The 15,913-nt window shown below is 33.2% G+C and overlaps 2 pseudogenes; one reads left to right on the top strand and one right to left on the bottom strand.

Annotated features, from left to right (window-relative positions):
* Window positions 1-10,788: 10,788 nt before the first annotated feature.
* LOC129304610 (expansin-A9-like) lies at window positions 10,789-11,949 on the bottom strand (annotated as a pseudogene).
* Window positions 11,950-13,432: 1,483 nt separating this feature from the next.
* On the top strand, window positions 13,433-14,345 carry LOC129305614 (thaumatin-like protein 1b; annotated as a pseudogene).
* Window positions 14,346-15,913: the final 1,568 nt, after the last annotated feature.

Below are 15,913 nucleotides of genomic sequence, written 5' to 3'. Positions count from 1 at the left end.
TTGTGTTTTTATAAATTATATCATGTTAGCCATTTATGTTTTAAAACACAGAACGTCTCTCAAATAAATTTAATATGTGAAGTTTGTTGATGACTTAATACATATTTAATTAAATGAAAATAAATTAGTTACTTCTCAAATCAGTTTAATTTTTATTAATAAATCCATTACACCATATTTTGCTCTTTTTTTTAAGAGTTTGTGTTTTCCTTGTTTAAATAATTACACTTTTTTTCATTAATTTACATATTACTATCAATATTCTATTATCCTTACTAGCAGACTTTAACAGTGTTACAAATTAAATTGATATTTAAGAAATTAAATCGATAATAATTAAGTATGAGTAAATAAATTAATAATTGAAATAAATTTAAGTAACTAAAAGTGTTGTTATGTTTTATAGATGTGTTTTTGATTGGGAGTAAATTTTTAATTATTCTCACTGCTGTCGTATTATGTATGATGGAGTACAAAGTTTACTTTCTTGACAAGAAAACAAAAAACAAAACACAGTTTTTAATCCGTGGAGTGGAAACTGGAAAGTCACTTTCCTTTACCGTTCATAAGACCAAGCAATAGCTTTTGGATTGAAGGTGACAAGTTTTGAAAGGAGAGACGCAGTTCCCGAAGGAGATAGAAGTTTTGAAAGAAGTGATCAAAAGGCAAGGAGGGAGACATGAAGAATAATGCACGTAGGAGCAATGATGGGCAGAGCTCGAAGCATCGCCAACTTTGAGCAGGCTAGATTCCAAGCTAAAAGCACGAATAAATCACACAGGAAACTTGTGCCACAAGGTTCCAAATCCACACCACACAACTTGGCCCATGATTTTGTCTCAGGAATTAAGAATTCCAAGGTTCCAGCATAGGATTCAACTTGTTGAATGCATCATTTGTTTTTGTTTTTTTTTCTTGGCCAAAGTGAATGCATCATTTGTTAAATATATAGAATCATTAAGAAAGGCATATGAGGTTGTTTTCTGGATTGGAAAAATGCAGGCCTTTTTGTCTGGCCTCAGGAATATGATATATAATAAATCAAGATTGTACCCACGGAACCACTTTCTGCACAGCTTATTGCCCGAACAAAAAGTGGATCAAGTCTTAATGTCCATTATTATTGGTATACGCTGTTTCCTTTCTCTTTCGACCATGCATATTAAATTAATTTGCATTACATAATTGATGGCTTTCTCTCTTCTGCTTTCCAGGGGCCTACCAAACTTAGCGGCCCATCATTTTAAGATTAATCTATTGAAAATGATATTATGGAAGGCGATTGCATATGCATGAAGATAATTTTTTTTTTATATAACAGATCATAGCATCATTCATGACATGCATTCTCTCTTCCGGTAACTTTCATGAGGGCTGCTGCGCGTCTGCATGTTTAATTTCCTTCATTCTGACTGGCATCGCCAAATATTTTCTTTTTGACACTTAGATCCCAAAATATGAATTTAATGATAGTTAATTTTCAAAAAAAAAAACGCTGAAAAGTAAGTTATGATTATTGATGATGTGATATGAACAGTTGCAACGACTCAGAGTCCCATACATGGAATTGCCCAAGCTTTTAATATTTCCAACTTATATTTCAACAAAATTTTGTGGGATCTGATGGACGTGCTTAAATTCTTGGAACTTATTATTCCCTTTACTTTTTATTTTCTTTCGGTTATCTATGACACTATTAGTGTTAAATTGTTTGGTAGTGAAAAGGAAAAACTTAACATACCGGAAAATGTTTTTTTAAAATTTTCTCGCTTAATGTTTTCAGTGTGCATGGTTCTTGGCTCCCTTTGAGTCGAGATGACGGGAATCTTGGAAGTGGCGTCCGCTATAAAGAAATTCTTGCATGGGGTTAAAGGGTAAAATTATCCTAATTTTTTTTTTAAAAGTGCTTGACACCCTAAATTTTTTTTGGAGTATCTTTGCCTCGAACTTTTTAAAAGAGAGCATTTTTGCTCCACCGTTAAAAATTACAAACATTGACCATAACTGAAGTTTGATCAAGAGTTAAATAGCATATTTACCCATAAATTTTTTTTCAAAGGCGCTGGGTATTTTAAACTTTTGTTTGGAGTTTGTTTACCCTAAAAGTTTCAAAAAGATAGTAATTTTACCCTGCCTTCTTCATCATCATCATCCTCCTCTTCTTCCTTTTGCTCCTTTTCCACTAGCAAGCTTCCATATTACTATGGATTGGAGTCCAAATACGAAGCTAGAAAAAATAAGTGCATGAGATTTGTGAGTCTCATAAGACGTCTCACGTCTGGCTTGATATTTTCACCCCTAGAAATGGTCACTCGAGCCCACAACATCGCCACTTTATCCATCAAAGGCAAATCTACCATTCTTAACATCCCCTATATTGCCTTTGTTCTCCCATGACAATTGCCACGTGCTCCCCGCATAATATCCAAGCTACTGTTTTCGTTACTACCACCATGGTCAATTTTGATGTTGTAAAGCCCTCAAAAGAGTTCGAGTTAAGGTCAAAGCCCATAGAGTCATTATATTGAGTAAGATAATGAAATTGTTGAATATGGAAGAAGAGATCTTCTACATGATCAAGTTCATATGAATTGACTCAACGGATAGTTGAATATTTTCAAGTATAGTATGGTTTGAATGATTTGAAATTACTTGTTGTTCTTGCGTTGTTATTGATGTTAATGGAGGTGTTCTTGTTATCTAGATGTGTTTTTTTTAAAGCCACATAGTTATATATGGCAATTAAAGTCAAAGTAATAGTCAATATTGACAATAGGGCAAAATTTTTTTTTTTTTAAACTTTCAAGGCAAACAAACTCCAAACAAAAGTTTAGGGTACCCAGCACCTTGAAAAAAAATTTCAAAACAAATATATTATTTAACCCTTAATCAAATTTTAGTTAACAGTCAATGTTCATAATTTCTAATGGTGGGGCAAAAATACTTCAAAAAAAATTTAGGGTACCAGGCGCCCATAAAAAAAAATTTTAAGACAATTTTGCCCTTTAATCCTTTTTGGATATCTATAGACCAAAGGTAGGTTAATACTCTATCTGTGTAATAAAAAGAAGTTGAAGAAATTAAATAACCTCTTTAGTCTTTATGCACCACGTGAGCCGCTTCTGAAGTCTAATATGGTGGGAATAATCATCACGCTTAATACGTCAATAGCATTAATCAATAAAGTGATCGAGTGGGTGAAAATACCAGGAAATATAAGTCCAAAAACACACATATAATGTCAAGTGAATAACATTTTTTATGATTCGATGAACATATGAACCCAGGCTTGCTAGGAGACGCAAATCTCGCGTCCTGGATCCAAATTACTTTCAAGAGATTGCTTTCAATGAGGTAGTTCTTAATTTCCCATTATTTGAAATATTATTACGATCTCTATTATATCCATGTCTGCAGCGGAAATAAATTCATAGAGATGTATCATTAGAGGATTAAGTCTTGAAAGATCTGCCAACCAAAATTATATTCACGAACAATGTTGTGGATTTATAATTAATTTACTAAGATCCTCCCCAGCTTCTAAAATTAATTGGCAAGTAATCATATATACTTTGGTTCTAAAGTAAACAAAAAAAAAAATCAGCATCATTTCCTTTAGTTCTAAACAATATAAATCACTTTTTAGAAATATTCTTTCATCCAGAATATAAATTATTTTTGTGTTTTTTATATTTATACCCTTACTTTTTTCCCCTAACTTCAAATGTTTTATAATTAAAGATCATGCACACGGTGCTATGAATTATTGAAGGTGTATAAATAAAAATATGTGCGTATTTTTAAGAAATTAAAGCTTTAATTAATATTTTTTTATAAATAATGAATTAGTTAACAGTAATCTATATTATGAACCGGAATGAGCATACGCTAGCTAGCTGAGTGCTTACCACCTAATTAGTTTGCTATTAACCGTTGTATGAAAATTGCCCTTCTAAAAGTGGATTTGGGGGAGGAAACTAACAAGGCCGTCCCCGTCTTTCGTCATGAAATATTGTTGAATACTTGAACGAGCCAAGTCGCTGTCCGCCAACACGTGGACGAAGAAGAAGTACATCATTGTAATGTTTATTTTTTTTCTCCCCCTCCTTTTCCCAGGGAGACGATACAGGCAGGATTAAACAGAAAGAGAATAATCGCCATGTACGTAGTATAGGTGAGGAGGACCAGAGATTAGTGTTATGATTAATTAAGAGTGATTAATGATGCATACTCAAGAAAACCGTATCATTAGCGAAGGCTCAACGTCCACCCGCGAACTCGACGCGGTTATAGCACAGGGCTTTCGCATACTGATGTGATGGTATGAATTATGATGAACATATCGTATGAGACATTAATAAACGAGGGGAATTCAAAATTGGATTCGTCAAGGCGTGGGTTGGAGGATTTGGAAGCACATGATATAATATATCAAAATGGATGGAAGGGGTGAAATTGGTCGGCAGGATGGGACTGGTTGGAAAAGGACACAGGGAAGATGGGCGAGAGCGTGGTGTTGGCGTCGCAACTTTGTGATTTCCGAAAGCTCCAAATCATGGCCGCCATTCTCGTCATCTCATGATTACCAATTATTATATGCCACCAAACCAAACTGTCGGTAATTTCTTTTTCCTTTTTTTTTTCCCCAAGTCATGAGTTTTCATTCCTCATTAATTTAATAACAATTAGTACTATCTATCCGTGTTTCTTTCCCTTTCTCTCTATGTATTCCAATTTTATCAACGACTTCCGCATCGATCCTTCCAACCGACTTCCCGCTCCTGCCCCATTTTTTTTTTTTCCTCCTCCTCTTTTTTCCCTTTTGTTTTCTGCCATTTGCAAGGGAAACCTATTTTTTATTTGTATTCTTGTATTTCCCAATTCCCATGTTTGTTGATATAGACCTTTTACTTTAATTAATTAATACTCACTGTTTATCGTGGCTAACTGTACGTTCCTATCTAGATCATGAATAATCCATGCATCTTGATTAATCAATGTTCTTGTGATGATAATTAATCCATCATTTCGCCTACAGTATGCTAAACACGATTGCGAGAAGGGAAGTAATTTTAATGTCTCCCTGTTTGATTTGATTGGAGCGACGAGGAGGAATTTTAATGTCCAATCAATAACGACTGTATCATACCTTACAATAACAGTACACTTAATTTTCTGTAAAAGGAAGAAACGAAGTCTTCGAGCTGTTATGGTGCGAAGTGAGACATCCTAATATATAACATGTATTCAAAAACGTAGTAGCAGTAGCAGTAGGGTATGTCTTCTTCTTTTTAAAAAAGAAAGATGCATCATTTAACGTAAGATGGTGATTCAGCGATTTGAACGCCGCTTTCTCACACAACGCATAAGGTAATTTTGGAATCGGAACAAGTGAGGATAATTTATTCAGTATAGAAATTGTGTCCCACCCGCCACCGAACGCCTCCAAATATAGGAATCTGATCTCCCTCGTTTTGTCAACCAGATAAACCGCCCAAACCCCTCCAAATTGATGTTGCGGGCATTGATATTTATGGCGCGTGCAACTGAATAATGCATCTAGAAGAGCAGTCCACTACGCATTATCAGCAACTTCGTCCGTTGTTCATTTATAATTAAAATGTATGAAACCTTTTTGAATTTTGAAATAATTACATATCACGTTCTTTATTTTTTAACATTTAAAATTAACCTTCATAATTTTTAATTTTATTTTCAGAACTCCCTCGCATTAATTAATTAGTATTTTATTAATATAATTATTGCCATGTCAAATTAATACAATTAATACATATGGCACATGATATAGAAAAATATTTTAATCTTTTAACACAGTTTATACAAGGGTAAATTTGTAATTTTTACTTTTAATGCATGATGATGCTCTCATAATTTTTAGTTGAGCGACATTATTTTCTTTGTTTATGGGTAGTAAAAGAATAATTATAATTTTATTATTTTCTATCAATTAAAGCAGCATTTTACATTAAATAAATGAAAATAAAAATATCTAAAAGTTACCATTGATAAGAGAAATAAACTTTGTTATTATTTATTTATTTATTTATACTTTTATTTATTTATAGCTGTTATTTTTTATTTGAATAAAGTTTTCAACACTTATTAAACAAAAAATATGTTACTAGTATGCTGTGAATGGAATATGTGCAGCATTTTAGAACAACATACATTTTTTTTGCTATCTGTATTTTTGTATCGATTTTGTTAAAAACAACTTATAAAATATTATAATTTTTTGTATCAAAGGATAAAATTTTATTAGTATAATTTTTATCAATTATAGCTTTTAGATATTTTGCTTTTCATTTGTTCAATATAAAAGAATGTTTTAAATAATAAAATTTTAATTTTTCTCTGAAATTGTGCTTCCAATAAACAATAAGAACAATATTTCTTAACTCAAAAAATGAGAGTATTTTCATGCATGTTGAAAGTAAAAATTATAATTTTACCTCTTATTAAATTGTGTTAAAAATGATAAAATATATTTTTTTAATGTTATGTGCCTTGTGTATTACATTAATCTGACATAGCAATAATTATATTAATAAAATAATAATTAATTAATGATAAGAGGTTTGGAAAAACTAAATTAAAAGTTAAAAAAATTAATTTTAAACGTTTAAAAATGAGAAGAGCCATATACAATCATCTCAAAATTTATGAGGTTTTTATATGCATTTTATTCTCTATTTACTTACGTCTCCATTTCAGTTTTCTTTCTTTTTTCAGTTGGGTGGACAGCAAAATTAACAAAACATTAACACGCATAGTCGTAACAACCCAAAAAACAAAAAGTTGAGTGGGGATCTAATGGACAGCAGGATCTAATATGAAATGACAAAAATGCCCCAAAAAATGATGGGACAGCAACACTTAACTCTTCTGTGATCCACGCAGGGCATTTATTTGGCAAAGGCAAAGCTGACACCCTCTTGTTCTTATGGCTGCAACTGCAAGCTGCATTGCAAGACGTCCGCGCCTTAATATATAATTACGCGCATTAACTTAACCAATCAATTTATTTATTTATTTTTCTCCTCGGCCTTAACCAAGAAAGTAGCATGACATGAGGTGTATTCAGCTTTTTCCCTCCCCAGAACCTGTAAAGTCTTTTCTGAGATTAAATTATTTAATAACTGAATGTGTGCGATATGTATTTTTTTTTTCATTTTATTCTGTTTAATTTCTCTCACCCTCAGAAACAAGAATAGTATTGCATTACATTTAACTTTTAATATACAATAATTTAATAATTTTTGTAAGATATCTGTATTCGACTATTAACAAAGGCACAGTGGCTAAAAGCTGTGCACAACACCTTTTTTCAGTTTTTTTTTATTTTCCCCCCTCTTATTTTAGTTTTTGTATGAATGGAATCATTTAAAATGATCCCAATTTATTGGAAAGAGGATAAATTCACGTGGAAAAATATAACCCAAAAAAAAAACAGAGAAAAATAATGTCCGGTGGCTATTGCTTTCCATGTTTGTCTGAGACTCTGAGTCAGTTGCACAAAGTTCAGAGCTACACCACACAAAGAAACCATTTGAATTCCTTTATATAAATGTAGTCAATACAAACCGGTTGCTTCTGTGAAGGAGGTTCGTCTCTGGGACTAACACGTTGTCTTGTTTATATTAATAACATTATTATCAGGACCCAACCCCAACGGGCCACGGCCATTTGTTCCACTCACACTTATCTCCTCTCCGACCCACCCTATCGATTTGCCTCCTTTCATTTCGTGTGAAGGCCTATTTCTTTTATGTACCGCAGGTCCTTCAATTTTGAATAACATATAAATAAATTAGGAAAAATATAAACCAAGGATCCTTGTAGGAAGTTTATATTATTTAAGGTTTGACAAATTTACAAATTTCATTCCAATTCATTGATCTTTGATTGATAGTAATTTTATTTTGAACAAGATTGAACTGCATCTAAATTTAAAATTTAAAATAGGTTGTTGTTATTTTCTAATAAATTCTTGTCATGAGACAAATGAATTGTTGTTAACGTAAAACTAATACTTTTAAATCCAAGCATATTCCAAACTTGTTTAAATAAGAATAAGCTGTTGTCAATATCAAATATGTTGTTATCAAATTCCTAATAACAATTTAGGGGCGGCAATTCAATCTTTTTGAAAATAAAATTAATATAATCAATCAAGAACTAATGAAGTGCAATAAAATTTGTAAAATTATTGATTCTTAAGGGGTGTTTGGTTTGAGGGAAGGGAAAGGGAAGGATTTTAATGGAGTGAAGGGAGGGGAGTGGTTTTAATAAACTTTTGTTTGATTTATGAAGAGAGGGGGTGTGGAATCAAAAATAAGGTAACAATTTTATTTTCATCAAATTTAACTTGATTTTTATTTTTTGCTTTGAAAAAAACTGTTATATTAGAATTTATTAAAATTTTATTTTAAGAATATGAACTTATATTAATAAAAAAAATTTTAAGAACAAATTATATCATATCAATGAGTCTAATGAAAAATATTAAAATTTTATACATTAAAAATTACATATTAATTTTGTTATAAGAAAGAGAGAAGGAAAGATAATACATAATCTTTTAATATCAAAAGTAGTTTATGATTTTTAAAATAAATGTTTAAATTTGTTTTAATTATTTTTTCTCTCCATCTCCAAAAAACCCCAGGGAGAGGAGTCTTCTCTCCAATTTTTTAACCAAATAAGGAGTTCTCCTCCCCTTTTTTTATTAACTACTAACCAAATAAAGAAAGGGAAGCAACTCTCTTCTCTCTCCTGCAGAAACTTTCAATCAGACACACCATAAATGATAGAAACTTTCTTCAAGGGTCAATGGTGGATATTTTTTCAATAAATAAATTGAGGATTGAATAATTCAATGTTTGATTTACTCTAATCTTGAATTGAATATCTCTTTCAGCAGCGGCTTACTCTTTCATTTGAATTGACCTGACATCAACCCCTCAGTGAAACCTACACGTACCGTGGTTATTCAACATGGATTTAATTTAAATCCTCTAAAATTATAATTAGTGAATTTATGTGAAGTTTTATATTCAAGAGAGAGCGAGAATATTTTGTATTTTATAAAAAATAATAAAATAGGCAAGAATATTAAAAAAAAGAGCAAATCTCACATGAATTGATGTAAATCCATTTAATACTATATGCATGCTATAGTAAAATATTATTCTCAATGAATATTAATGAATATAAAATTGTCTCGAGTAATTTAATACTATCAATAATGATTTGCCATCGCACAAGAAAACTTAAAAAAAAAAAATCTGAAATCCCTATCCTGTACTAGTAGTTACAATAATTAATCAATAAAACACCCAACGAAGTCCCGTTGCTAATTGGTCTTGAAGCATATCACAATCAGGGGGCAAACGACAGCACGAAGATATTTGATTTTGGCTAATATTACGTTTCAAGGGCCCAAATACATTATTATATTATAAATATATTGCTAACCCCATCTCGCTGGGCTCACCATGCACTGGATGTTAGCATTTTATTTAAAAAAAAAAGATAAGACATGAAAATAGGGAAAAAGGACAAACATATGGGCCACGACGTAGCTAGAGAGAAGGAAAGACAAGTTTTGGCTAAGATAGCGTGTTGGCTCCGTAGTTTTCAAACATGTGGTGGATTATAAGACTACAATATCGTACTAAATTGTGGGTTAATTTATCAAGTGCGGGAAACTAAGAATGGTCACAGTCAATTAGCATTAAATACATAGTGTTACAATTAGAACTTCAACTAGGAGGTTGTGAGGAAAGTGATAACATGCCCTTTCCAGTGACTAAACAACGAGGCTGTGACATAAAACTAATTTAAAACCGACGACCTACCAAGTCTATGGAATTGCGTCACGAGCAGGAACACACGAGTGGCCGGGCATTCCCGCTAGTGGATGATTAAACTGTAAAATTAAGAAATTTAAAAGCTATATATATTTATATTTATAATCAACAATCAGGCGAGTGGCCAGTAGGCATAAATAATTGTTCATATACTGACAACAGGGTATATATTGGAAAATTGAATGCTCAGGTCCCCTGATTTTGGTGCATGCATAAATAATTGTTCGCTCAGCCTTCATTTTCTTTTACTGCAGCAAGATCAATGCTTCGAGCCAATTCGGATGTTCCTCAATTATTGCACTTGCACTCTCTCTCTCTGGTTTTTTTTTTTTTTTTTTGGGCTGGCCAAATGCCTACTTCTTTCTAATCTTCACTGGAGCAAGACATTAAAGTCCACATCCCGGTTGTAAGGTTCTTGAGGGGAGGAAAAAAAAAAAATCAAATTAAAGATCCCACAAAAATCATCTAAGCATAACAGCAGAACTATTAAGCATTTTAGAAGGATTACAACTTTGTTGGGATGTCCATTTTGATAAAATCAATGTATACTCTGATTCTGTGAAAGCATTCTCGCTTATCCAACATAATTTCCCTGATAACTATCCTCTCTTTGAAATCATCAATAGAGTCAGAACACTGATCATGAAAGATTGGATCATTACTTTTGAACACACGTTTAGAGAAGCAAACAGATGTGCAGACATGCTCGCTTACCTAGCTTCTTGGGATAATCTTAATTTTATTATTTACAATCATTCGCCTTCAGGATACAGATCTCTTATAAAATCTGACATGACCTGATTTTGCTCAACTTTTGCACAGGTTTTTCGTGTCCTTGTATAAAAAAAAAAAATCCCACAACAACCAAAAAAAAACCCAAACGTGAGTTGTCTCATTTTAATTTGTAAATTGTAAAAGGCTCTGGGCCCAATTTGGAAAGTGAGCAAAAGTGGCCGAAGTTTCTGTCTAGAGCCTAGCGGTCCAGCGACAAATAGCCTAAGTAATGAGATGCCTTGAGACTTTGGAATGAACAACATTTTCCATGTGCGCATGCAGTCTCTCAAGTCTTAAAAATAAACTAAACAAAGTTTTGGGCCTCGTAGGTTTGACCAAACTGCCAATCCTGGGGACAAACAGAGGTGGAGGTGACGACCTGGCCATCACTGGTCTGGACCCGAAAGCTCAAATCCTGTCCCTGTAACTTACTACCATCAAGCATCCATTTCTGACCCCACTCTCTCTTCATCTCTTTCCATTCCGAGTTCCCATTCTTCACCTGCATGCCCACCACATCGCCGGCCCCTCCCACGTTCCACACCGACACCGCATTGTAGTATGGATTCCCTGTTATCTTCATCTTAATCCCTCCCGTCTTCTTGCACGGCACCCTAACACACAACACGTATATCCTCAATCTTAATTAACCGCACAGATTCATAATGTGTGACGGATCATAAGTAGGGCTGGTTGAATAACCTGCGGTATTCGACCGGGACGATGCCGGCCTTGTAGTCGGTGGCTATCTTGGCGAAGGATGGTTTGGCTAAATCGAAGTGCTCTTTCGGGGGTCGCACCATCCTCCATCGGAGCCTGGAGGGCAAAGGTTGGTGGCCGTGACCTCAACAACGGGTTGGCCTGGCTTGCACCATTGAGGAGAATCCACGCATCGGAGTTCGTAACACGCCCCGCATGTCAGTCCCTCCTTGAACATCACCGAGCTCACCGCTGCTGTATCACCGTACCCTTGCTGTGCCACATCATCATACCCAAATGCCCCTCCTGCATCCACCATGTAATTAAAATTAGCTACAAAATATATCATATTATATCAACTAGAATTTATACATACATATATACATACATACATATATATATATATATATACCGTATGATGTGGAGCTTCCTTCGTAGAAGGTGGCATGAGCTTTCTTCCATGTGCCCGGAACAGCTGCATGCACGCAAGGGAGTGGAATTGCTACGAGAAGGAGAAAGGAGGAGGCCAAAAGGGTGGTAAAAGCAAAGGTCATGGTGTACAATTGAATACTATTGTCGCGAGTTTCTGTTCTTTCGGGGAGGACCTTTTTATCGTAGAGATGTCTATATAACTAAATATATATGTGGTACGAGAATTTGGCAATGTTGAGTATGCTTTTCTTATTTAGCTGCAGGAGCGAGTTTTTCACTCTGCGCCTCACTTCCCAGAGATGAGATCAAGCCACAAATTTTGTAGGGATCAGATTTAGAGAGAGAGAGAGAGCATCATCAAATATCATATTTTTGCTTAGGTCCTGATTTTATTAACTACGCTTAAATTCACTGCCCTGGAATTAAATTAGTAGTGTAAACTTGCACTTTGGTCTGAACACACACACACTCATATCCTGATTACCAGGGAAGGTTGGGTAGTAGAATTTTGGCTCCAAAAACAAATTCAGGGAGGAGGATTGCATTTTTTTGTTTTGTTTTGTTTTTTTATCAAAAGAGAGAAGGATTCTATTGATACTATAGTTTTCCCCCTATTTTATATAAACAGCATCTTTCTTTTGAAACTTTTTACCAAATTAACCATTTTCTCCCCCACTTTTTTTAAACCACACCAAAAAGATCTAACAACCATAAAAAATGAAGTAAAAATCTAACAACTACTTTTCGTAAATAGTATATGTTCATCAAAAAATTAACAATTTTATAATGGTAGGTTAAATTAAGAAAGAAAATTTTCCAAGACTACTCCGGTCGATCTTAGAATTGTAGATTGATTATCTGAGAACTGAGATGAAAACTGTCATAATTTCTAAATAAAAAATTCCCATCTACAGACACGCTGGTCGTGGGGAAAGCAGAAACGGTACGGTATATAGTAAACCTTAAAAAACGGGGCAAAGGAAAATCTGGTTTAGTTACTTTCCATTTTGTTTTCTCCTCTTGTTTTTAAAGATACTTTTTGGTTTTCCTTCCATGTTCTTCGTTTTCAACCCCCATATTCTTAACATCATAGTTTATGGTTATCAAAAAGTCCGCATATGTTACTTGACAACCAAGGAGAGAAATTAAATAAAAGGGAAAATGTAACTTTCTTCCCTTGAACTTTTCCTCAATTTTCCGTCCATGGACTTATGACTTGAAACAAACGGTCCTTATTATAATTTTTTAACTCTTCACGACTCATATAATTCTTTAATTTAATAAATTTCAAGGATTAACTTGTAATGAGTCAAAAATTCAAATAATATATCATTAATTGGAAAAAATTTAGGAACTAAAAATGATATTACCCCTAATTAAATAAACTGAAACAAACCACCCTTCCTCATTTCACTTCATTTCTTGACAAGGCACATGTATCTCTCTTTTTTTTTTATATAATACCTCAACGCAACATTAATTAAAGTTAATTTTTTTTGCACTGCAATATTTATTGTTTCATTTTTCAATCAATGTGCACACGAAATTTCAAATGGACAAATAGCAGAGGCTCATATCTGACGTGCCTCTAGGCTATATATATACCCCTCTCCACTCATAGATACTCCATCACGATGAGTACCCAAGTTGCTCTCTCCCTAATTTTGGCCTTCTTCTTTTTTGGTATGTTCAGCACTCACCCGTATACCTCTTTCTCTTCCTTTAACTCTCACATTCTTATTTTTCTCATAATCTCTTTTTATATATGCTGCCTTTCTTTATGTTCACTTCCGTGTACATGCATATATATTTGAAATATCCAATGCACTCATTTTCAAGCAGGAGCCCAAGCAGCCACACCATTTTTTCACCAACAAGTGCTCCCACACAGTATGGCCGGGAACTCTTACCGATGACCAAAAGCCTCAACTGTCCCAGACTGGCTTCGAGTCGGCAGCCGGAGCGTCCAACACCATCGACCTTCCATCTCCATGGCCGGGCGTTTTTGGGCTCGAACTGGATACTCTACAAACTCTGGCAAGTTTACTTGCGCCACCGCACATCGTGGCTCCTGTCAAATAGCATGCGACGGCGCTGGTGCGTCCCCACCCGCAACCTTAATGGAACTCACCGTAGCCGCAAACGGCCGACAGGATTTCCACAGCGTCAGCAACGGGGTCGGGTTCAACGTGCCCATGCATGTCCATAGCTCCTCAAGGAGGAGTGGTGCGTGCGTGTAAGCCGTCTAGCTGTCCGGCGAACATCAACGCGGCGTGCCCGACTGCTCTGCAAGTGAGGGGCTCAGGCGGGAACGTGGTCGCGTGCAAGAGCGCTTGCCTGGCTTTCAATCAGCCTCAGTATTGTTGTACTGGGAGTTTTGGCTCGCCTGCTACATGCCCTCCCACCGATTACTACAAGTTTTTCAAGCAGCACTGCCCTGATGCTTACAGCTATGCTTATGATGATAAGAGCAGCACCTTCACTTGTTTGGAGGGCCCTAACTATGCATCACGTTCTGTCCTTGAACCTGATCGATCGTCTCATTAATTGCTCTTGGTAAGAATATTTATAATGGGAGGAAATAAATGTATCTTGAGATCAGAGGAAGGAATCACCTGCATTAAACGGTGATTGTATTGTATTGCATTGTCGATACATATACCTTTCTGTATCTGGAGAAAGATTATAGATGCGTTCTGTTTCTTTCTCTATTGCCTGATGCTCCAAAGCACATTTACATATGATGAGTTGTGTGTTCCTACTACTTCATTCCAAATTATAAGATATAGATAAAGAATATTGCACACACTAATAAAACACAACAATAATATTTTAAAAAATTTATTTTTTTCAAACAAAATTGGGAACTTTCAAAAATATTCAGCACACCAAGTTGCCACTACCATGTTATTTTAATTCTCTTTTCATTTAAAGAATAATATAAAAAAAGTATCATTAATAAAATTTTATTTTTTTAAATTATCTTATATTTTAAGATAATAATATACTCCCAACTTTATCTTATAATTTAAGACAAAAGGAGAGTAGAATAATCAAGTACTGTGATGGTGATTAGTTTATACAACTCCATCCGAATAAATTCATTATTCTCGTTAAAATATATACTCTTTTTGGTTCTTTTTATAAGGCAAAGAAAAGATTATTTTTTATTTCATTTTACAAAATTTTATTAGTTTTATATTTATTTCTACATTTTTCTCTTATTAAATACTAAAAAAATCATTAAAAATAATTCATTTGTCCTTGTTACATCACTAGAAAAAACAGCAATCAGTGATGAATTTAATGACAGAATAATGTTTTGTCACTAATTCTCTCTAATTTAGTGACAAATTTAGGGATGAAATGTTCCATCACTAAATTTTTATCATTATTCTATTCTATCAGTAATTTGTTAAAAATAATTACCAATGGAATGTATGACAAAAAATTCATCGCTAATTTTTGAGATATCTTATTTTTGATTTAGTATGAATTTGCAATGAAAAATTTCATCACAAAGCTTTCTGCCATGACTCCATTGCTAATTCCATCACAATTTTTTTAATTAATTTTATTATTTATAAGATATATTTATATATAATTTATAGTATTATGCTATAAATAAATATTTTAAAAATTATAATTTAAAATAAATTTATTATTTTAAATCATTTGTATATTTTGTAATCTAATTTAAATTGTATACTTAATTATTCATCTCTAAAAATAAATAATTAAAAAAATTTAAACTATATATATTTATATGATACAAATTATAATATAAGATATAATGATAATAAACTCTTTTTTCAATTTAATATTAAATTTTTTATCAAAATAATTTTTTAAAAATAAAATAAATAAAATATAAATAATTATTCTATATATTACTTTTGCCATCTTACTAAATAAATATAATGTTAAAAAATAAGTAAATTTAAATACATTTTTATAATAATTTAAATAATATATTTCTTAAGATCTGTGTGTATGGTCAAGTATTATATATTTAATTTACATATTAAGATTAACCAATTCATTTCAACTTAACTATTACTAAGATGGACAATAAGATGGCCGTAAAGGCATTTGGTTCATAAACTTTAAAGAGG

This window comes from Prosopis cineraria, unplaced genomic scaffold (genome assembly GCF_029017545.1).
Source record: "Prosopis cineraria cultivar Desert tree isolate PC_DT_omini unplaced genomic scaffold, ASM2901754v1 PC3, whole genome shotgun sequence".
In the NCBI taxonomy this organism is placed as follows: Eukaryota; Viridiplantae; Streptophyta; class Magnoliopsida; order Fabales; family Fabaceae; genus Prosopis; species Prosopis cineraria.
The sequence above is the reverse complement of the archived record's forward strand: the minus strand, read 5'-3'. Positions and strand labels throughout refer to the sequence as shown.